This window comes from Amblyomma mixtum, chromosome 6 (genome assembly GCF_055824585.1).
Source record: "Amblyomma mixtum isolate Tamu chromosome 6, ASM5582458v1, whole genome shotgun sequence".
NCBI lineage: Eukaryota > Metazoa > Arthropoda > Arachnida > Ixodida > Ixodidae > Amblyomma > Amblyomma mixtum.
Genome location: NC_143017.1, coordinates 11,637,242 through 11,660,832, shown reverse-complemented (window position 1 = coordinate 11,660,832; position 23,591 = coordinate 11,637,242). Strand labels below are relative to the sequence as shown.

At 51.0% G+C, this 23,591-nt stretch overlaps 1 pseudogene; it reads left to right on the top strand.

The window, feature by feature from the left end:
* The first annotated feature begins 456 nt into the window (after positions 1-456).
* On the top strand, positions 457-5,302 carry LOC149338216 (uncharacterized; annotated as a pseudogene).
* The last annotated feature ends 18,289 nt before the right edge of the window (positions 5,303-23,591 follow it).

The following is a 23,591-nucleotide window of genomic DNA, read 5'->3' as shown; positions in this document are numbered from 1 at the left end:
TCCGCATAGATACAGGGGCAGTTGGGACAGGAAGGGTCCGATCGATAGCGATAGAGAAAGAGGCGAGACGGGTTGATGACTGCATTGTTATTAATAAGCACTTCTATTTTGTACTTGAACGTTGAAGTCAATTTGTTTGGCACTTGCTTATTGTTGCGCCATCTATGTGCTATATTAAAAACTAAAAACATTAAAAATATAATAAAAATAATAAAACAGGCGTTTATTTAGAACTTAGACCTCCAGTGGCTGTAGCGACTGCACAGTAAAAGGTGGGAAAACTCTCGCGCTACCGGCTCTCACCACGATGTAAAGCCTGTCGTGGTTTCCGCAACGCAGGGCATGTTACGTCTTTTGTGTAAGCACTGCAGGTGTACGTCGATTAGGTGACAATTTCTGCTGGAAATTACCAGCTACCGCCTTTTACCGGATTTGTTCTGCAGATATGCCGAAACGATACAGAGAGTGGTTGTTCAAAGACAACGTTCCGAAACCTCGCTCAACAAAATTCAGACACGCGAAGAAAGCTGATCATAGTGATGGCCGTTTGCTTCTTGGAGCTCCCGACAGAACGGAGGATGCAGCGGCTTCAGTGGGCATTCCGGCTGACGCTTTAAATGATGAGGGATCTTCAAGTGACGGCGTCCTCGACGATCTAGACAGCAGTGCTGAAATGAACACTGCAGCAGACTCGTCCCTTGGCTTCATAAGTGATGGGCTTCCTGAAGCAAGCGATGGGCAGCTGAATATCGTACAAAGTGTAAGTGCGAACAAACTACTCTAGCTTTTTTGCATGACCTGTTTTAACTCACAAATCTGCTATTCTGGCATCGTGAACGTTTGCATATCTCAATTTATATTTCGTGTGTCGGCACGTAGCGCGGCCGGTGCACAGACAGGTAGAGAACAAGCCGAAGTCCACCATTAAACTGGAACAGTTGATTTGGCAAACTTGTGCCCGCAAAACAAACGAGAAAAAAAAACGGTGGTGGCGAAAGCAACCTGCGTCGACGTCTGTCATCGAGCCGAATTATGCCCCTCTGGCTTGTATGTAATTTCTAACTTTGTTACCGAACTTACGCCTGTGCCACATTATTACAAATTAACGCCATTTAAGTTCCATCCTTTGGTTTCTTAACGTCACTAAATTCTGTTGTCGGTGCCACACGGTCGGGTTTAATGAACTAACAAATGTGCGATGACGATAGTTGTAGTTAGATTTGTGTTGCAAGCTTACCAGGAAATAAATGTCCGTTCATTTGAAAGGATTTTTATAAAGAAACGTATAACAAGTGTTTATAGAAGTAACATGCCTATTAGTGCAGAAATCATTTGGCTGTACGAAAGTATTTGTTTATCGGCCGCTTTCGAGTGGACAGCGATTAGAAAATGGCCCAAGTTTTTCTTTTAATTGTTACAACCTTCTCGCACCTGTTCAGCTGCACACTTTGAATTGTGTCAAGCAACATGCAGTTACTCTTTACAGTTGTGGCATTTGCTTTACATTCTCTGCAGTTATGTGCAATGACACAGCAAGTCTCATTAAGCCTGCATTATTGGTACACGCTTCTTAAAAATACAGAACATGTCTGTTTCCACAGGATTCAGAAGCAGGTTCTGTTACAGAAGAAGATCCTGCTGATGCTCTGCAATATGACCTGCTGGATAATGTATCCTCGTGCTCCAGTGATGACGAGGACTTGTCGCCCCAGCATGAACCTTCAGACAACCAAAGATCAGAACTGGTCAGTCTTTTCAGTAGTCTTACTCATGGGGACTGGAGTCGTAAGGCAAGGACGGGCGGGTCTTTTCTCCTCCTGAAAAATGTTTTAATTGGGACCTAATCTATTATTGAAAGGTTCATTCTTTCATAGTTTTGTTCATAACACTTCTGCTTGTCATGAAGGACTGTTCATTCCACATTTGTTTCTCTTTATGAGCTGTTCATTGCAAGTCACCGCGACTCCCATAACATGCGTCCGTTCGCGGTTGGCTGTCAGTTTTGCAGTTATGTGCGTTAAATTAGTCTAGTTCTGGAAATGGACAGACATGTCTGTCTGCAGCCTTTTTCTTGGTATTCAACTAAAAAAGAGCGCATCTGTCCTCTCTTGTCGTGAAGTATTAAATGAGAGATTCTGTCATTACAGAAAATTGTACTGTTCAAGCAGGTGACCGTCCGCCCTTCTTTGTCTTAGCCCTTGTCATCCCCTGCACTCATTTAGGGAAAATGGAACAGGGTCAAAATGAGTGCTCATAACGTAATACTCCTTGTAATGGATCCCTCCTCCGTCAGGCCGCAAACGATCACTGAACTGTACTAAGCACTGTTGCCACTAGTTTAGGGTAGCATTACTTCGACATATTTGACTTCTTGACACGGTGCAACTCATGGCGACTTGTGAAAGAACTTGAACATGATTTGGTGCAGCTTTTTCTGAATATGCACACATCAAGCATGTTGCGAACTGCGCAGTGAAGGGTGCTGTGCTTACTGAGTGTGAATTTACGGCCATTGAACTGAGGTATCTAGCTGAATAACACAACCCGTGTCTCAATAACCACAGAATAAAACAGCGCAAGCGAAGCAATTGAGTATGGAAGCAGAAGGGAAAGGAACAGGTAAATGAGAATTCTTGTTTTGACATAGCTCGCGCCTATGTGCTCCTGTTTTTTTCTTCCTTTTTGCTCACTTTCCTCGCAAGGCTGAGTTTTCTTGTAAACTGACCAACCTGACAACTTTTATGTATTGTAATCCTGTATACAGGCTATGTGATGTATGACAGTTCAGTATTCAAAACTGTTTTCCTTATTTCGCAGGATGAGCAACTCTACCCTGGATCACGTTTGACCATTGGTGAAAGCATGGTGCTTATTCTTGGACATTGCCTGCGGCATAACACCACTAAGGAGGCAACTGAGAGCCTTTTAAAGCTCATTGAAGCCCACGTGCCTAAGGAAGCTGCCATACCAACATCAAAGTACATCTTTTTTAAGCAGTTTACAAATGCTAGGGAAAATGCCACACTGCAGTTTTATTGCCCATCTTGCTTACTCTATCTGGGTGAGAGCCAGGCACAGGAACTCCACTGTTCCACCTGCGGTGTTGATTTTGTTGTCGACACACTAAAAAAATGAAAGCTATTTTCTTACATTTGACATTGCCAAACAAGTCAAAGACAAGCTTTCGCTCGTTGAGCTAAACTTCAAGTTATTGCCTAGGCAGTTGTCCTATGATGTAGGTGAGCTGACGACTAGCCAAGGTTACCACAACCTGCCAATGTCTACGCATGACTTGTCAGTAACGTGGAATACAGACGGTGTTCCTCTTTATGAGTCATCTGGGTACAGCATCTGGCCGCTGCTACTTCAAATAAATGAATTACCCCAGAAAGTGAGAACGAAACACATGCTTCTAGCTGGGTTGTGGTTTGGTACCACAAAACCTAAAATGTGTTCCTTTCTGAAGCCATTTGAACAAATGAACATTCTTTCCGGTAGTGGTTTCCAGTACACAAACCTGAAATGAAATACTGTGAAAGTGCGAATTTTTCCAGGGCCCTGTTGCGTCGACACAGTGGCCAGAGCCATGGTTATGAACATGAACCAATTTAATGGTTCTTATGGCTGTGCATGGTGCATGCATGAGGGACAAGTTGTCAGGAAAGGCAGCGGTCATGTTCGCGTGTACCCTGTTGTCTCTTCTCAACCAGCACCTAGAACACACAAGACATTTTTGCGAAACGCTGCTAAGGCAGAGACAACACAGCAAGCCAAATGTGGTGTCAAAGGTTCAAACGTGCTGTTTGATTTGGCATTTTTTTCATTTCCGGCAGGTTTTGTCGTCGACTACATGCATGCTGTGTGTGCTGGCTTTGTTAGGCACACAGCATGCATGTGGTTTGACACCTCCATGTTGTTTCCATACAGTCTTGGAGGCAAAATTGATGAGATTGACCAGAAGCTGTGTCTTTTGAAACCTATCTGGTAGATTTCTAGGCTGCCGCGCTCGCTTAAAGTCCGGAAGTACTGGAAGGCATCAGAGTGGCGTAACTGGTTGTTGTTTTATTCTCCAGTAGTGTTGAAGAACATTCTGCCAAGAGTGTATTACAAGAATTGGTTGAAGCTTGTCAAGGTGATGCACTTTCTTCTTGCTGACACAGTCGCCGTAGAAAAACTGAAAGAAGCTGGCAGGACAATGTACGAGTTTGTGAGGGAGTACCAAGATCTGTACAGAATAGCACATATGACTTATAACACCCACCTTTTATTGCACCTTGTTGCATCAGTGGAAGTATGGGGCCCATTATGGAATTATTCAGCATATGCATTTGAAGGTATGAATGGGCACCTCGTTCAACTTGTAAATGGCACACGCTATGCTGGCTGGCAAGTGGTTGAGAAGTTTTATTTTCTATCAAACCTTCCCATAATATGGGACAGATGTTCCCACTTTGAAGATGCCCATTCAAAGCACCTGCTAATGCAGTACTTTTTAAGGGGGTATAATCTGCGAAAGAACTCTGAGAGCACTTGTGGTGTTGTTTTTTTGGGGGGGAAGGGAGAGACTTCTAACCGTGGCATCTCCTACAAAAGAGTGCTAATTGGCTCTTTCCTCTACTGCACGAAAGGCCTTGACAAGTCACGCCGCCTTAACTCATTTGTGTGCATCAATGCGATATTCGGCCAGATCGAGAATATTTTGGCAACTTGTGTAGAGGGACATCGATCATGTGCATGTGTTCGCCATGTTGTCTTTCATTTGCGCTAACTTCACGTAATAAGAAGATTTGTTGCCGATAACTTGAGTGGAGCCATTATACATGAGGTTTACATGACGTCAGAAGAAGTGGAGATGGTTTGCGAAAATCCACGAAAATGTATGTTATTGCAGTCTTCTTCAAAGACGCTTGTGTGCTGTGTTGCGAGCAACTACATTTTTGAAGCAACATAAAGATGTTCTTGCATGAGGCAGAAGGTAGCCAGAAGCAACAAAATTTTTTATACTGAAAGGGGGTTTAATAGTCCAGGTACGACCAGAACCAGGCAGGTGTTGGCTTCTATTTCTGTCTTCATTGCTTTGAAGAACAAAAGTCTCGTTAAGCTGCAAACTAGCACCTTTTAGTTCTTGTCAAAGCTTTTGTTTTGTAAATGAATGAATGCCAAATAAGGTCGATTGAGTGATGTATATATAACTCCCTTTTGTTATCGCAGGCCTGTGTGGCCTGTATTCTGTTCTGGTAAGCGGTTCTGTAAGCTTGTTGGAGTATAAACCTGCATACCTTCTGCAGGTCATACATTTTTGTTTTATGGGAATCCTATGGGTTAGCTGATGGGCATGCAAGAGATGTGCCATGAGCTATAGAAATCTGCCTTAAATTGGACATTCCTCTGGACTTACCAGGAATGCGCACTCCAGTTTTAGCAAGAATCATGTTCAACCCTAGTTTAACCTTAATTAGTGTTCTGCTGATCAAACAAGTTTTGGTAGATGCAAGCAGGCATGGTTTCTAACTAGCATCTGGCGTGAGACTGAGTGCAGAATAACCGTTATTATGTCTTGAATCCACACTGAATTGACCCATAGTACAACTGCTGCATTTAATGCAGATTACATAGCCACTACTTTATTTCAATTAATATTAATTGCTGTCGGTTGCAGGCACTCCCAGACTGTGTATCCGGTGGGAAAGTTGAAAAAGACAAAACTAAGGATAAAATTTGTCTTGGTTCAGTATATACATACATGCATACATACCTAAACACATTAGTCTGCAGAACATCTAGACCTAGTCTGCAGGATATCTGCAGACTAGATCTACATGAAGGTGTCTGGTGAGTGACTCATAGGTGACTGAAAGGTCAAACCGATTTAATTGAATTATAAAACGTGTCATGGTTCAAAATATACAAATGTACATATATATATATATATATATATATATATATATATATATATATATATATATATATATATATATATATATATATATATATATGTAGGCACACAAGGAGTAGTCACTGAAGAATGCTGACAGTAGCTCACAGCAGCTCAATCGAACCACTGCCGGCCAACGGCGCACAGATCACCCTTCGTCCTCTTCGCGCTCATTGCACGAGCACAGCACTGTCTTCTTCGTTGTCCACTGACACAACTCCCGGCGGCGAAAGCATCGTCCCGATGCTAAGTGGAAGACGGAGCAGGTGCACGGTATGGCTTGAGGCGAACCACGTGAACAACGTCAGTGGTAGGGGGGGTGGATGACGACGGAGGGTCGAGGGGGGCAATCTCATAAGTCACGTCGGTCACCTGACGGAGCACGCGATAAGGGCCCTTATACTGATGTAGGAGTTTCTCTGAAAGGCCGACACGGCGAGAGGGATACCAAACGAGGACGAGTGATCCTGGCGTGTAGTGTACCGAGCGATGTCGGCGGTCGTAAACTGACTTCTGGTAGGCCTAGGAGGCGGTGAGACGGTTGCGGGCGATTGCGCGGGCCGAGGTTGCTTGAGCGATTGCGTCACGTGCGTACTCCGTGGTCGAGGCCGAAGAAGGCGGCAGGAGTGTATCCAATGGCAACGCAGGATGCCGGCCATACAAAAGATAGAAAGGCGAATAGCCCGTGGTGTCATGCCGCGATGAATTGTAAGCAAATGTTACATAGGGCAAGGCAATGTCCCAATCACGATGGTCGGGTGCGACGTACAGAGATAGCATGTCAGTGAGGGTCCTATTCAGGCGCTCGGTAAGCCCGTTCGTTTGAGGATGGTACGCTGTAGTGAGTTTATGCTGCCTGGAACAGGACCGGAGTATGTCTCCAACTACCCGGGACAAAAAGTAGCGAGCGTGGTCCGTCAGCAATTGGCGTGGGGCACCGTGATGAAGGATGACATTTTGCAACAGGAAATCGGCGACATCTGTGGCGCAACTGGTTGGTAAGGCACGTGTGATAGCGTACCGAGTGGCGTAGTCAGTCGCGACGGCGATTCAACGGTTGCCGGAACTGGACGTAGGAAAAGGTCCGAGGTCTAGTCCGGCACGATGAAAGGGTTCCAGAGGTACGTCGATAGGCTGCAGAAGGCCGGCAGGCAAAGTGGAGGGCCGCTTCCTGCGTTGACAGAGGTCACAGCTGGCAACATAACGGCGAACACTACGGTAAAGGCCGGGCCAAAAGAAGCGGCGTCGGACACGATCGTACGTGCGGGAGACACCGAGGTGTCCCGCGGTGGGCAGGTCGTGTAGTTCCGCGAGGACAGACGAGCGGGGACGTTGAGGAACGACGAGCAGGAGCGGAGGGCCGTCAGGGCGAAGGTTGCGTCGATAGAGGATGTCATCCTGAAGAACAAAGAGCTGGAGCGAAGGATCGGGGTTTGCACAGGCGAGGCGGTCAATAAGGGGACGCAAGGAGGAATCTTGCCGTTGCTCGGCCGCGATGTTAAGCAGATCAGAGATAGCGAATAAGCACGGGCCGAGATCATTGTCTCCAGGATCTGGCGGCTCCACAGGGTGACGAGACAGGCAGTCAGCGTCTTGATGTAGGCGCCCGGACTTGTAAACAACGGTGTAAGAGTACTCTTGCAGGCACAATGCCCAACGACCAAGCCTGCCGGTGGGGTCCTTCAGCGAAGAAAGCAAGCAAAGAGCGTGGTGGTCCGTCACAACTGAGAAAAGGCGGCCAAACAGGTAGGGTCGAAATTTAGCGACCGCCCAAACAAGGGCGAGGCACTCGCGCTCCGTTATGGAGTAATTGCGCTCGGCGGTGGAAAGAAGACGGCTGGCGTATGCAATGACACGGTCTTGACCTTGGTGACGTTGGGCGAGCACAGCTCCGATACCATATCCGCTGGCGTCTGTGCGAACTTCAGTTGGTGCCGACGGGTCGAAATGGGCCAATATAGGAGGGGAAGTGAGCAGTTGGATTAAAGAAGAAAAGACCTCTTCTTGGGCAGGGCCCCAGGTAAAAGGGCTGTCTTTCTTAAGGAGGTCAGTGAGGGGACGAGCGATGCCAGCAAAATTTTTGATGAAACGTGGGAAATAAGAGCACAGGCTTAGAAAGCTGCGCACGTCCCTGGACGATTGCGGAGGAGGGAAGTCTTTGACAGCTTGAACTTTAGCAGGGTCCGGGCGGACACCCGAGGCATCGACTAGATGTCCAAGGATGGTCAGTTGGCGACGAGCGAATTGGCATTTCGACGAGTTGAGCTGCAGCCCGGCTTTACGGAAGACAGAAAGAATGCTCGTCAGTCGTTCGAGGTGCGTGGAAAATGAGGGCGAAAAAACCACGACGTCGTCCAGGTAACACAGGCATGTAACCCATTTAAATCCTCGAAGCAAGGAGTCCATCATTCTCTCGAAGGTAGCTGGCGCATTGCAGAGACCGAACGGCATAACTCTGAACTGATATAAGCCTTCTGGTGTGACGAATGCAGTCTTTTCACGGTCTTGGTCATCCACAGCAATTTGCCAATAGCCGGATCGAAGGTCGATGGAAGAGAAAAATTTGGCTCCGTGAAGGCAATCCAAAGCGTCGTCAATTCTGGGGAGAGGATACACGTCCTTTTTTGTAATGCGGTTAAGGTGCCGATAATCAACGCAAAAGCGCCAGCCCCCGTCTTTCTTTTTAACTAGGACAACTGGTGAGGCCCAAGGACTCGATGAGGGCTCTATTAATGTCTTTGGTAAGCATTTTGTCCACCTCCTGCTGAATGATGTTCCGTTCTGCACTGGAGACCCTATACGGACGTCTGTGGATAGGAGCGGCGTCACCGGTGTTAATGCGATGCGTAACCACAGAGGTCCGAGCCAAAGGGCGGTTGTCGAAGTCAACGATGTCGTGAAATGAGGAAAGAAGACACCTGAGGTCGTGAGTTTGGGCTGGTAAGAGGTCAGGGGCAATCATTTTTGCGTATTGGTCAGATGGTGGGACGTCGGACTCGGGGCATTTCGGCGAGGGAGGTACACAGCCGGTGACAGCTGATACAACGCAGTCGGAAGCAGGGCACAGCGTGGCGAGCGACATGCCTTGGGGAAGCGGCTGAACGTGCGATGAAAAGTTGAGGATCGGAAAGGACGCTCGATTGGCAAACATAGTGACCACTGTATGTGCGAGGGCAACACTCCGTGTGAGAGGCACATCAAGGGCTGGAGTAACGACGTATTGGCCATCGGGAACTGGTGGGACGGAAGAGAATGATACGTAAGTAACGGCTTCGGGGTTCAGGCGGACAAAATCCACGGTACATAGGCGATGGACAACTGGAGCCGGTGGCTCCTCGTTAAAAGGTAGGGCGAGCTGAACGACACTTGTGGCGCAATCAATGAGGGCAGAATGTTCGGAAAGAAAGTCAAGGCCAAGGATGAGGTCATGAGGGCAGTGTTCGAGGACAGTGAAGAGAACCGAAGTATGGCGGCCGGCGATTGACACACGGGCTGTGCACATTCCAACGACAGCGGAAGTACCGCCATCGGCGACACGAACAGCGGAGCGGGCAGGAGTGAGTACTTTCCTTAGGCGACGGCGTAGACAGGCATTCATAACGGAGACGTGCGCTCCCGTGTAGATGAGAGCAGTAACAGGGACTCCGTCCACGTCGACGCTAAGTATATTCCGTCGGGCATGTAGAGTCAAAGGAGGATTTCCAAGGTCGGTCGTCGGAGCAGCATCACCTCCAGACGCTGCAGACATCAGTTTTCCGAACGGGATCGAGCATACGGGCCAGGAGATGATGGGCGGCGAGTTTGGGGCGATGGAGATCGACGACGGTAAGGAGACGACGAGCGGTTAGTTGGAGGGGCCTGAGCGTCGGAGCTTGCGAGCTGTGGTTCATGGGGCGACGACGAGCGGCGGGGATAGAAAGAATCAGGATAGCGGCGGTAGGTCGAGGACGGACGGCTTCGGCAGTGTCGGGAGATGTGACCAACTCGGGAGCAGTTAAAACAGATGGGCCTGTCAGGTGTTCTCCAATCATCCGGGTTGCGGCTGCGGCGTGTGTGGTACGGATGTCGGGCACCGAGCACGGGAGACACATTACGAGCATCTGGGCAACTAATGGAGCATACAGGTCGGATCCCGAGATTGGCGAATTCTTGTCGAACAACAGCCTGTATAAGGGATACTACAAGGGCACTGCCCGGTACCGATAATTGGGAAATTGTGGGAGACGCTGCCTCTAGTTCTCGGCGTACAAGTCATGTCAGGCTGTCGGATGTTGGCAGGGAGCACGGTTAGGATGAGTCTACGCAGGACGACGTTGCCGCCGTGTTCGGCAACCGCGTGAACTGAGGGGAAATACGGCGGCTTTTCGCTTGTTCAAACCGGCGGCATTCTTTTAAGATGGCGTCAACCGTTCCACAGTCCTTGTACACCAGCAAGTTGAAGGCGTCGTCTGCAATTCCCTTGAGAACGTGACCGACTTTTTCACTCTCTGACATGGCGGAATCAACTTTCATGCAGAGGGCTAAAATGTCCGGAATATAAGACACATATGACTCTGTTGACGATTGTGCGCGGCATGCAAGCTCCTTCTTCGCAGCCAGCTGACGTCCGAATGGCTTACCGAACAATTCGGCAAGCTTCTGCTTGCACAGGTCCTAACTGGTCAGTTCTTCCTCGTGTGTCTCGAACCAGACTCTTGCAGTGCCCGTCAAGTAGAAAATGACGTTGGCCAACTTCATCGTGGGGTGCCACCCGTTGTGCGTGCTCACACGCTCGTACAGCGAGAGCCAGTCTTCGACGTCCACGCCATCGGTCCCGCAGAATGTGTCCGGGTCTCGAGGGTGGGCTAGGACGACAGTTGGCGTGGCAGGCGCGTCGGTAGCTATCTCGACGGATCGGCTCGTCGGCTCGTCGGGTCCACCAAGAGATGTTACGTAAATGTAGGCACACAAGGAGTAGTCACTGAGGAATGCTGACAGTAGCTCACAACAGCTCAATCGAACCACTGCCGGCCAACGGCGCACAGATCACCCTTCGTCCTCTTCGCGCTCATTGCACGAGCACAGCACTGTCTTCTTCGTTGTCCACTGACAATATATATACCTACGCATGCACACTCACTAGGCACGCATATTAAAGACTAGTCTACTTGAAATCCGCACGGCGTCTACAGACATTCTGCAGACTAAGTCTACAGGAAGGTCGAGTCTACAGGTAGGTGACAAGGGTGACTCGTGGGTGACTCAAGAGTGACTGAAAGGTCAAACCCATTTTTGTAAGGGTATGTGTTTGTACTAGTGATTGTGAAATCCTCTGTGCTGCAGATAACACAATCGGGACCACATGTGCCTCTCCGCGCATGCGTCGATGGTCCTTCTTTCCTTCTTTCTCCCTTTTCTTTTCTCTATATATTTCCGAGCTGGAAATAAAGGGGCGTCTTTTCTGCTCGGCGAATCGGCCTGTTTTCATCACGTTGCTTCCGGCCTTTGGCCGGTAGAACGTAAAAGTGGCGACGAGGATTCTGCTGCAGCAAGGAAGCCAGCATATACGCCCAAGCACGACAAAGAAGATGAAGGAGCCCACCGCCAGCCATGACACACAGGCTACCGGAATTTGAAGACGAAAAAGATAAGTGGCAGGCGTACCTAGTCAATGTGCAAGCCTATTTCGAAGCGAATGATGTGAAGGACGATGCTAAGAAAAGTCCCTTGCTCGTAGCTGCGATTGCAACCAAAACGATAGAAATGTTGAACGGGAAGGTTGCACCGCAAAAGCCTAGCGCCCTGACATACAAAGAAGTTGTGCAGGCCCTAAACAGCTACTACGACCCGGTACCGAATGAAATTTCTGAAAGTTTCAACTTCTTCCATCGCTGCTAGCAAGAAGGAGAATCTGCACATGCATTCATAGTGGCAATACGGCAGTTGGCACACGATTGCAATTTTGGAACTGCGCTGGACAGAATGATAAGGGACCGTATTGTGTGCGGCGTCCGGTCCAAGAATGTGCAAAAGCAGCTGCTAGCGACGAAAAATCTGACTCTTGAGGAAGCCGAGGCTCTTGTCCTTGCCGCAGAGAGCGGTGAGCGCGATTCGCAGGGTATTGTTACGGACCAAGAACAAGCGAGCTTGCTAAAGCTCTCTGGTCAATACGAGTCGCGTGCGAAGTCGCAGGGCGTGCAACAATGCAAATGTTGCGGTAAGCATGGTCATAAGACCAAGGCTTGTCGACTAATCAAGCGCAAATGTTACAAGTGTGCACGGCCATGGCATTTAGCTTAAATGTGTCCGGCAAATGAGCGAAATAGAATGCTAGCAGTAACGGCACAGACGACAGAAACCGATGAGAGTGATATCAGCGCGTCACAAATTTGGTCCTTGACCACTCCGCGCTCTCTCATACCCCCATCAGGAAACCGTTAACGTGGAATGGCATCGAAATAATGATGGACATCGACACTGGCTCCCCTGTTAGCGTCATTCCCAAGAGTATCTACAAATTGCACTCTCATCGATGGCCGCAGCTACCTGGGAAAGTTTCTATCTGGGATGCTATCTGGGAAAGTTGCCGCTCCTCGGTGCATTGAAAATGCCAGTTTCATATCGAGGTACAACAGTGCAGTGCGGTCTGACTGTTTTAGACTGCAATTGCCCCAGTCTCTGCGGTCCGGACCTGCTGAAAAAATTAACACACGAACGCATCCAGGTGCTGAGCGTCTATTCAAAGGCTCCCGTGGCAAGACAAACCTTGCAGGACGTGCCGACGCTGCTCCAGCAACACTTCGACCTCTTCATGAGGGCGTTGGTCTCATGAAAGGCCCGCCAGCCCGACTGCACATCAAGGCTGGAGAACACCCAAAGTTCTTCAAGGCAAGGAAAGTTCCTTTTGCGCTGCGTGATAAAGTGTCTAAGGAGCTTGACAGATTAGTCTCTAGCAGGAATAATATCGCCAGTCCCTCATTCTGAATGGGCAACGCCATCGTGCCAGTTTTGAAGAAGGACGGAACAGTGCGCATTTGTGGGGACTTCAAGGTGACACTAAACCCTGCGTGCGATGTTGAGCAGTACCCCTTGCCTGTCATCGACGACATTTTCGCAAACCTATGTGGAGGAAAAAATTCAGTGTGATAGATCTTCGCGATGCTTACAATCAGGTCGAACTAGATGAAGACTCGCGGAAATTAGAAGTGATAAGCACACAAAGGGGCTCTTTTGCTACAACTGGTTACCGTTTGGCATCGCATCAGCGCCAGCGATATTTCAACGGAAAATTGAATCGGTGTTGCAAGGACTAAAAGGGTCTCAGGCTTATCTAGACGATGTCCTGATAGCCAAGAGCAGCGAGGCTGAAAACGTAAACCTGCAAGCGGTGCTACAGCGTTTCCGCGAGAACGGTATCAAACTTTGTTGCGACAAGTGCAAGTTCGGTCAACAATCACTGACGTATCTTGGCCATCTTATTGATGCTGAAGAATCTCCTACTACGACCTTAGGAACACCGAATTACGAGGCTCAAGACCTTCCCGAGGGGACTGTTTCTGAGCTACGTCGTTCCACAAGAACCAGAAAGGCAGTGGAGCGCTACGGCTACTAGGAGAAAGGAATGCTGCAGATAACACAATCGGGACCACGTGCGCCTCTCAGCGCATGCGTCGATTGTCCTTCTTTCCTTCTTTCTCTCTTTTCTTTTCTCTATATATTTCCGAGCTGGAAATAAAGGGGCGTCTTTTCTGCTCTGCGAATCGTCCTGTTTTCATGACGTTGCTGCCTGCCTTTGGCCGGTAGAACGTAACACTCTGTATCGTCTCATTGCTGTATAAACTTTGTTTTGTTTGTGAACATTTGGCTACGACAATTCTCTGGCTTGCGACCGGCGAAAGCTGGGCACTAAACGACCGAAAACATCTTTTCACTTGGTAGCTTGTCTCCGCTGAGCTTGCCACGCTAAGTCGAGGGCACCTCCTTTGAGTCCGAGACCGCTATCCTTACACGCTCTAAGGGTGTTGGGAACTTTGCGCTGAAAGTGCGCGAGGTTGGGTGACATATATACTGGCGTCCGCGACAGGACGTTTGGTGTTTGTAAGCGCAGTGAACGGAGAAAGAGTCAGAATTAGTTTACGAAAAGGTCGTGACGAGTGTTATCAGCAGAGCGATATCGGGAGGTGCCGCGCTGAAGCTGTTAGTGGGGTTCACCGTGTAGAGGTATCTATTGCCTTGAATGTAGAGTTCGGTCTCCAAATATGAGCTTTAAGGAGCTAAAGGAGCTAATAGAGGCCGGCCTCCAGATGGGGATGACTGGAGCCGAACTGCGAAAATGGGTGGACCAGGAAAGGGAGAGAGCTCGAGAAGAGAGAGAGAATGGCAGAAAAAAACAAGAAAGACAGAGCGCTAGAGAAGCCGCTGAGAAAGAGAGGCAAAAGAAACGTGAGGAAGCCGAAAGGGCTTTTGAAAGAGAGATGGCAATCCTTCAGAGGAAGCTTGCTGAAATTCAGCGTTTAAGGAACGTCAGGGAGCCAGGGTAGCTTACCCCCGGATAGGCCGGATGGAAGACTAACGAGCCTGATTTGTTGGAAACCACGGAAGAGGTTGTAACTAGCTCCACTAGTGAGAGTGAGATTGGAGAACAGCCTGTTCCTGCAATTGAAAGCACAGAGAGAGAAGAACAGTCCACAGTGTCGCTTCCTCAGGAAATTGATTGGGTAGCTACTACCGAGATAGTAAGCACAAGGAAGGCCAACTTGATGCTTCAGTCAGAGGGCACCTTAGGGCTGTCGCGTGAAGATGAGCAAAAGAGTTGGAGCTCCAGCTACAAATCACTGTGCTGCATGCCTGAGAGTTGCAGCAGGGACCGAGAGGGAGAGCGATCAAATGTCAAAGAGAATGAATTCCCCGATGTAATCACAGCCAGGGTGTTGAACCGGAATTTTTTCGGGTTCGGTTCAGGTTCGGGTTCACACCTTTCGGGTTTCGTTCCGGGTTCGGCTCCAGAGCAACATTCCGTTCCTGTTCGAACCGGTTCGGACCATACTGAACCGGTTCAAACGGGTTCAAACGGGTTTCAGGACGAAAAAAAAATTAGAAGCACATGGGTTTTAATGAAGCTTGCTATGCTGTTTACTTTGTGCTGGCACATTGATATATAAAATAAAAAATGCAAAAATTTGTGTAATGGCAGATGTTCTCACTTTACCGACTTTGTTTATGGCCCATGGTAAAAGGACGTATTTACGGCAAGAGCCTCAAAATGAAATGAAATCGAAATTAATGTATATCGGCTGTGTACGCTATAATCCGTCTTATTAGGTATAAGGCAAAAAGCCGGTGTCTTTTGCATCTACAAAACCCTCCATCTTGAGCAGTTTCAGAGACCCCGTCGCGCGAGTAATTAGTCACCCTGACGCTGGAGTCAGTTGGGAATTACTCGTATACTCAGTGCACTTACGCGGGCGCCGGCACGACCGCCGCACGCGGCCTCTACGTTCCCGCGCACTATTGAGAAGCGAAGCAGTCATGTATCAGCACCTGTGTACAGACAGACACATTTCCGTCGCCCTGAAAGAGACATGCACTCACCCCCACCCCCTTTCCTACATGGCCCTAGAATATGCGAGAACCCTTCAACCACCCACCCCCACCCAACGAGAACCTCTTGGAACTACTGGCTCTCCCTATCCAGAGCTTACCAAACATATTTTATTCAAACCACCTCTTCCACACAGTCTTTGTGACTCGCGTTATAGATCTCGACCCCTATAGCTTAGTATCTTCAAAAACAAAGCAAATCGTGGCTCCTCCCTAGTACAGGAACAAATTTCAACTTTACCCCAGTAGCAAAAACGGGGCTTTGAATTGCGGGCCCTCGTAGGCCCGAAACGGGCAGCCCATGGGGACCCGATGTGGGATATGTGCGGCGTTCGCAACTCGGCATCGCGCGGGACCACAGGGGCAGCCCAGTGGATTTCTACATAGGACCAGCAGGGGACCCCTATGGTCGGCATGCATAAACTCGATGCAGGGGGCTTTCCTCGCTCCTTTGTGGGACCCACAGGGGCAGCAATGGGCTTCTAGAGGGGCCCTCCAGGGGGGCTTAGGCGGCAGTGCAGCGGGGACCCACATGGGCTAACTCATGCTCGGCCGACATTGGCTAGCCCAAGTCCGGCCCAGATGGACTAGCCCGAGTCCGGCCCACGTGGCCTAGCCCAAGTTCTCCCCACAGGCAAACACACATAGACCAAGAAAGAGACAGGACACACACCAGCGCTGAATTCAGCGCTGGTGCGTGTGTCCTCTCTCTTACTTTGTCTTGGAGTGTGTGCGCTGTTGAACCGCGATTATGAATATACACTAATTAGCCCAATCTGCACTTCTTCCACAGGCAAAACAGTCCAATTCGCTTGTGGGAATCCTGGCTTTCCGCCGTTGCCTTTGAGCGGCTGTGCCGGCTTCCCGCGTTGTTTCTCCTCTTTCCCTTGCTCCCGCCTCAGGCGCTGGAGAGGCGGCTAGGTGACTAATCACTGTCATTTGGCCACGGCTCCGCCCCGGCTCCCAAACGGCCTTTGCCATTGGTGCCTTTTGGCGGGATTTCGGGACCCGCTTTGGCGGCCGCGGTCCGCGCGACCGTCCGAGCGGGGCCCAGAGAGGGAGATCCCTCCGAGACAGCGTAAGGTGCGTACGCTACTGTTTGTCCGTGCCGGCCTTTGCCGTTCGGACCAGTGCTTACTCGAGCTCGCCCGCACGTGTCCTCTGACCTGCAGCGGCTCGAGCCTGTCCAGCGGGGTCCAGCGACCTCCGACAGGCGTACCTTGCGTTGATTGCCCACTCTCTCTCGCAACCGGCCCAACGGTCGATACGAGAGGGTTATCACAGTGGCCTGTGTCCACTTAGAAACCCACAACTGGCGCCCAACGTGCTAAGTCATTGGCGCTTACGCCTTTGATGACATATTAGCCGAGCAGGTCGCCTTGCCGATCACGCTTGCACACCATGTCTACCCCCAGCGGGGCACTCGGCAGCTACATGTCGGCTCCCTACGGAGTTGTAGCGTCGTTTGATCCGCTGGCTGCTGTTCCTTCGAATAGCCAGACACCGTGGTTGGCCGCGGCCCCCGTTGGGGTTTACGGCGACACAACCCAAAATGTCGACCACGCGGCTCCCATTGGAGCTGTATCGGAAGCACCCTGCGGTGCATCCGCTGGTCACATGCCTCAGCTGTGCACGCTTTCCGCCCAGCGCGAAAGCAGTTCGTGTCACGCTGCCGCAACCGGCAGTTTCAAACAGCAGCAGCCGTGCCCCGTGAGCAGTCAATTCTGCTCTGGGAACGCCGAGGCGCTGGCCCGGTTCCCTGTGGAAACCACGCCGCTCATCGAACTAGGAGCCTTGCCTCCCTCGTTCGTGCAGCCCGCCCAAACCTCCACTGACGCGGGGCGTAGGCGCTGCTAGTCAATGCTGCCCAGATGATCCAGTCGCTGTCAGGGGCTGTTGGGACGCTTTTGGCCAGGGCGAAGTTGTCTCACCCCGCGGTCAAGTTGCCCATGCCAACATACCGCGGGTATGATGACCTACTCAGTGCCCGGGATTTCCTTGAGTCCCTCACCCATTATCAGAGAACTATGGGTCTCACTGAGCAGGTGGTGCTTGCACACAGCATCCCCGCAGCGCTGACTGACACGGCAGCTCGGCGGCATCGGCTTTCCGGCCACCGGGCAGCGACTCTCGGGGAGTTCCGTGCAGCATTCCTGCGCGAATTCCTGCCCGCTGACTACGAGCGTAGGATGCGGCGAGAGCTAGAGCTCCGTACTCAGGCTCCGGAGGAGTCGCTGCAAGAGTATGTTCGTGCGATGGAAGACCTTTTCTCAATCGCCGAGCCCAGAGCCTCGAACGAGGAGCGTGTCGAAAGGACGATCAGGCAGGCACATCCGACGTTTTCGGCTTACCTGCGCGGCGGCCGATTCCGAGATTTGGAGGAGCTGGCCCCCGAGGCAAAGCGCATTCAAGGCGACATTCTCGCCGCGCGCGCCTATCGTCCGCCACCACCGGCAAGCGAGGCCCTTTAGCCACGCTGTGCATGGAGAGGGCCCTTGCCCTTACCCAACCGGCGACCACCCGCACAACCTGCCTTTGCAGCTGTTAGCGGGCAAAACAAGGCATGGGAGTTGAGCGACAGAGCTCTCGATCCCTACTCGTACGGGAGACGGGCAGCCTGCGCTGCACCGTTTTCTGAAGCGCGTGCTGAGGGGCGCCAAGCGCTCCAACGCACAGCGGAGGGGGAAACCCGACTCGGCCGACCCTTTGGTCGTGCAGCGGGCGGACCCAGGCAGGGGGAGGCGCCATTGTCCCGCGACCAAGCTCGCGGCGGGGTGCGCTGTTTCCGCTGCCAAGAGAGGGGCCACTTAGCAAGAGAATGCACCGTAGCCAGGCCTCCTGCGAGGCAGGGAAACGGCGGCGGGGGTCGGTCGTAAAGGGACCACCGGCCCAATCTCTGCTAATTCCCTTTGCGTACAGAGCAAGCTGCCTTGCTAATGCGCACGCGCCGTTTATTCCGGTCACCATTGCTGGCCGCGAATTTTCAGCGTTACTGGATACGGGAGCCAGCGCTTCCTTGTGCGGTGAAGAGGTGTTGTGCCTCTTGCAAAATCACTCTGTGCGCTTGCGGGACTGCCGTACGGCATCCAACCTTGCGAAAGGCGTAGCCCATTCGGCTGGCGCCGCGAGGCTGACAATCAGGTGGGGAGAGCGGACGAGACGCACGCGTTTCATCCATCTCCCAGGGCTCAGTGTGCCCATGATTCTCGGACGGGACTTTCTCCTGAAAACCGGGATCGTGGTGGACATTGCGAATGGCGGCTATCGTGACGGACCAATTTCCCAGCTTAAGCCGTTCATTAGCCCACCGGCGTCAGTATCTGCCTGCGCAGTGAAGGCGTTCAGAGAGTGCCACGCTCAGCGGACGGGGCCGCGCCATTGTGTCGAGCGTTCCGTCGTTCAGCGTCCCCTTTGGGACCGAGCGGCGCGGCACGACCAGGCACCACATCCGCTGGCCGCCTGTGCGGTAACATTGGATGACACACAGAAGGCTCGTTTGACAGCGCTATTGCGTCAGTACGATGAGCTCTTCACGGATCACCCTGGCTGTACCACTTTAGTAAGCCACAAGATCCACACTGGAGACGCGCTTCCTTTGAAGTGCAACCCCAGACCCGTCAGCCTTGCGAAAAGGCAGGTGATTGATGGGTTGCTGGATGAGATGCTGTCGGCGGACATTATCCGCCGCTCGTCCAGCGCCTGGGCGTCTCCGGTGGTGTTGGTGCCTAAGAAAAATGGCAGCCACCGTTTGTGTGTGGATTATCGCCGTCTAAATGCGCTGACTCGCAAGGATGCTATTAAGATCGACGTCAGCGGGTCTGGTTTGGAGCCAGCCAGCACACCTGTTTCTACTGTGTATGGCTGCGAGCAACTTGAGTGTGATTACTTTCGGGCCTGCCGCCATGGACCGCACGCACAGAGAGGACCCAGGTGACAGCTGACTTCAATTACGGAGTTTTCCCGGTCGGAGTACAGGACCAAAACGAAGGGGCTGAGTTTAAGCAAAACCAGGCCCCCTTTCCGAAGTGCCCGCACGTGTAGAACGCCGCCGCCGCCTCGGGGAGACGAACGTTATCTTCCCCATTTGCCGTGGCCATGCCGGGGAACAAAGGGCCTCGTTTCCTGTGGCTCTTTGGCGTGCCAGGCACCGCGACAAGCCGGCGGGCATCATCTCCGACCCTCGCGAACAAGCACGAGGAACCACTTTCTGCCTTTCGTGACCTTGCGTTCCGGCCTCGAGCGGCGACAGCAGATGTCGGTGACCCGCAGGATGGCCGGAAAGCACCACCTACCGCAGTCGACGCTGCTTCGACGGAAACCTTCTTTTCCTCAGACTCAACATGTGACGGGGGCGGGGCCCTAAGTGCAGTGGTGTTTGTGCACACAAGTTTGTGTTGTTTGTGCTCTGGGCCCCTCCCACCCCTGCGTGGGCGTCCTCAACCTAGGGAATTTGGGGAACGAGAAGGCTATAAATGTCGAGAACGAATGCGGCGGAGCAGCCTCCCATAGAACCTCACTGGAGCCTCACTTCAGTCTCTTATGCTTGTAAAAAGATGTAAATAAACCCTCTTGTAATCTTCCTCCCATCACCTTAACTCTTTGGCTTGGCGGCACTCCTGTCCTGGTGGTGGTGGGAACGGGTGTCGAAGCTTGACCACGGTTCCGTCAAGCGAGCAGCAGCAGCAGCGAGCTAGCAACGACCCCGAACCGACCCATCTTCGCTAACAACTGGTGGCAGAGCCAACAACTGGTTGGCAGCGGTGTGATGAACCGGGTGACATGGTGCTGCATCTGCGGGTGAGTGTCTGGTTTTTGCTTTCGATCGTCCAGGCTTCAAATTCTGCGTTAATAATTTTAACTGCTGGTTGATCGCGTGTTGTATGTCTGTAGCACAGGGGTAGTTGCTCAGAATCACCATGAGCAAGGAAAGCCAATATTTAAAAGCAGCGACCGTGGACCTGATGAGGTTGTCCAGGACAGAACTGTTGTTCTTGTGCGATGAGTTAAGTGTGGATGTGGAGGAAAGAGCGAAAGATTCGGATATTATCCAGGCAATCAAAAGTTTTGAAACGGAAGAAGATGATTTTGAAATTGCTTGGGATAATACGCACCGGTGGGCAAAAGAACAGGAGCGTAAAAGAGCTGAGGAAGCGGAAAGAGAGGAACGAGAGGCATAACACCAGGAGCGTATGGAGAAGCTAGCAGCGGAGCTAAAAGAGCTTAAACTCGAGGCTGAGAAAAGGCGGCTCGCTAGGCTCAGTGTTCTTAATGGGAACGAGGTAGCAATGAGCGACGCTATCTCCTTCCAGACAGGGCCCTTAACGTTCCAGTCCATCGCCGGGCTGGAGAGACATGACGCCATAATACAGGATTGCGAAATGGCGCAAAACCGGCATGGATGGTACAAGACAGAGCGCGGCCAAAGTAGAGAGGCTACAGAGACAGTCTCAGAGTTAGCTAGGAGTAACTCCGCTAGAGCTCGTTCAGAAAACGTGTGGAGAGGGCACGAATGGCGTCGGACAAAGCCGAGCCAGGAGAGACTTTCCAAGCTAGCTAGCCAGACCGTTGCCCAGTCAGATAGTCGCAAACCTGCAATTAAGGGCAGAGAAACGGAGTCTAACCGGCACCCGCGGTTTAGAAAAGAGAGAGCACCGAAGAGAGGCTGTGCAGTGAGAGTAGGAACCTTGGCCGATTTGGTTAACCGCGAGAACGCTAGAAAGGGGCCTGTACAGGCGATTAACCGGCACGGGTGTGAAAGGGATAACTTCCCCAAAGGCAGAGGTTTCAAAAGGGAAACAAAGGGGAGCCCTTTAGGGATTGTGAATCGTTGCAACTCAGATTTGAGGCGTCACTGCGGTGCCAGTGACCAAGCCAGGGTTGTGGCTACATCGGCGAAGCTGGCGAATAAAGAGTGTGAAGCTGCTGTTGGGTTAGAACGCAGTATCGAACGCCACGCTGAGACAAAGGACGAGAGCCCGATTATAGATGAGCAGTGCATTTCAGAGGAAAGCACTGAGAGCGATAAGCCAGCTGCGGAGGACTACCTTCAGGGGAGCGAACTGCTCATTTCCGGGGCAGCTGAAGGTCCGTCTGTCAGCTCTGTGGAGATGACCATCTGTTGCGAAGGCAAAGAGGTCAATTTTGTGCCTAATGAAGGATCACGCGATGCATGTCAAGGGCTGGAGGAAACAGACTTGGTTCAGGCGGTGCACGCGGTAAGATCAAAACGAAAAAGGAAAAGGGCAAGAACCAAAAGGAAACGGTTCAAATGTCAGGCCCTAAATTCACGTGCGCGAACCGGTGCTAGTGTTAGCACAGATGGAAGTGCGGCAGAAGGGAAAGAAAAACCTTCCCGCATTGGAGCTGAAAAATTTGCGGCAAAAGTTACTGGTCAGGCGACACGCGGGGATTGTTCTAAACCTAACCGCAGTAACAGAAAGGGAAGACCGCATCCTCCAAGCAGAGCAGGAGGGGGGTTTTTCAAAGCGCATCGGCCTGCGGGAAAGCCCAGACCATCCCTACCTGACAGAAAGGCGGCAAGGGAAAAGGCAAAGCAGCCCGAGAAACCGGAAGGCGCTAAGTTGCGCGACCGTCAGCGCATGCGAGCACAGGGATTCAACAGAAACCCCGCAGGCAGGCGTGATAGGCGCGCGCAGTTGAAAAGAAGGATGCGTCCTTCACTTTCGGCACTGGATTCCGGGAAGCGCGCAGGGCAAAATGGTAGGCGAGCATCGTGCCCGGGGAGAGAACAAAGAGTAGCTTCTCGCGCGGGCCGCTGCTCGTCGCCAAGAGCCGGTTCTCGACTTTGCATGCTCTACCAAGGCTTTCTGAGCGTGTCGAGGGGGCGCGGAGACGACAGAAGGAGTCGTAGATGGCTTTTTTCAGAGGCCTTTTGTAACCAAATGACTACAGTGTCATCAGTCAAAGCGCGACCCCAGCGGATGCGTCTGAAGGGCTAATCCCTTCAACGCGGTGGAGGTGAGTCAGCTTTCACCTCTGCTTAGCCATTCGAAGTAGCTGGTTTTTTGTTCCTTTCTTTTTGTGTGTGCGAAATCAAAAAGGGAAAGGCTACTTCGTTTTGAGCTAGACTGATCGGACGTTACTGTGTTTTCTCTTACTGTGTTTTCTCTTTCTCTTAAGAAAGATTAAAGTCTGAGTTAGGAATGAGAGTTCAATTTGTCATGCTACCGAGAAATAAGGGCACTTAAAGGAATTTAGCGAAGATTCCTGAGTAGACTATGTGCTGTCTGCATAGTTGGAACCGTTCAGAGCATTCAAGTTTTGCTGTGTTTGAAGGTTGGCACAGGTTTCTGTTGTATCGATAGTAGACTCAGACGTGTCAGACTTGGTTGAGTTAGCAAGATGTTGTTGCTATATTAACGGAAGTGTAGCTAATGCCTTGCGAAGGCAAAGAAAGTGCGCATAGTTGTGCATATCTGCGTACTCTTGTTTACTGGCGTGTGGTTAGTCAGCCGATTGTGGTATTCGGAGATTAACCAACTGAAGTGGCTGCAGAATTTTGTAGAGAACAGCTGTGGCAGCTTTCTATATAGGGTATGGTGCCTGACACAATGAGTTTAAGAGAAATTTTGCGCCAGTACTGGAATGAGTACCGATTTTGATGAGCAGTCGCATTTTTGTGAGTTTAACTGGAGCAGTTGATTCTCAGTCTCGAGCGATCAAGGTCCTTTGAGAAGAGCCAGAGGATTAAACTGAGCGTGGGCCAAATTTTAAGCAGACTTTCGATATTCGGGTGGTATTGGGGATCAGAGCTTGATTGATAAGGAATGGAGTTTCTATTCAAAATTTGTAGGCTTTGACACACCACCGCTTGTCGTACAACGTGGCAGTCTGTCTTTGGCGACCTCAGATGTGACGCGGAAGCTCGCTTTGATCCAAAATTTGGGCAAAATTGAGAGATCAGTATTCTGGAGCAGGATTTTGTGTGGTACTAAAAGGAAGCCTGGTGGGTCTTGAGTGGATTCCATGCGCTTGCGTGTGGAGCGGTGCTTTGTTGTTTGGAACGTCCCATCTGTGCTTTCCTTTGTTGGTGGTTTGGTGTTTTGGGTTTCCCTTG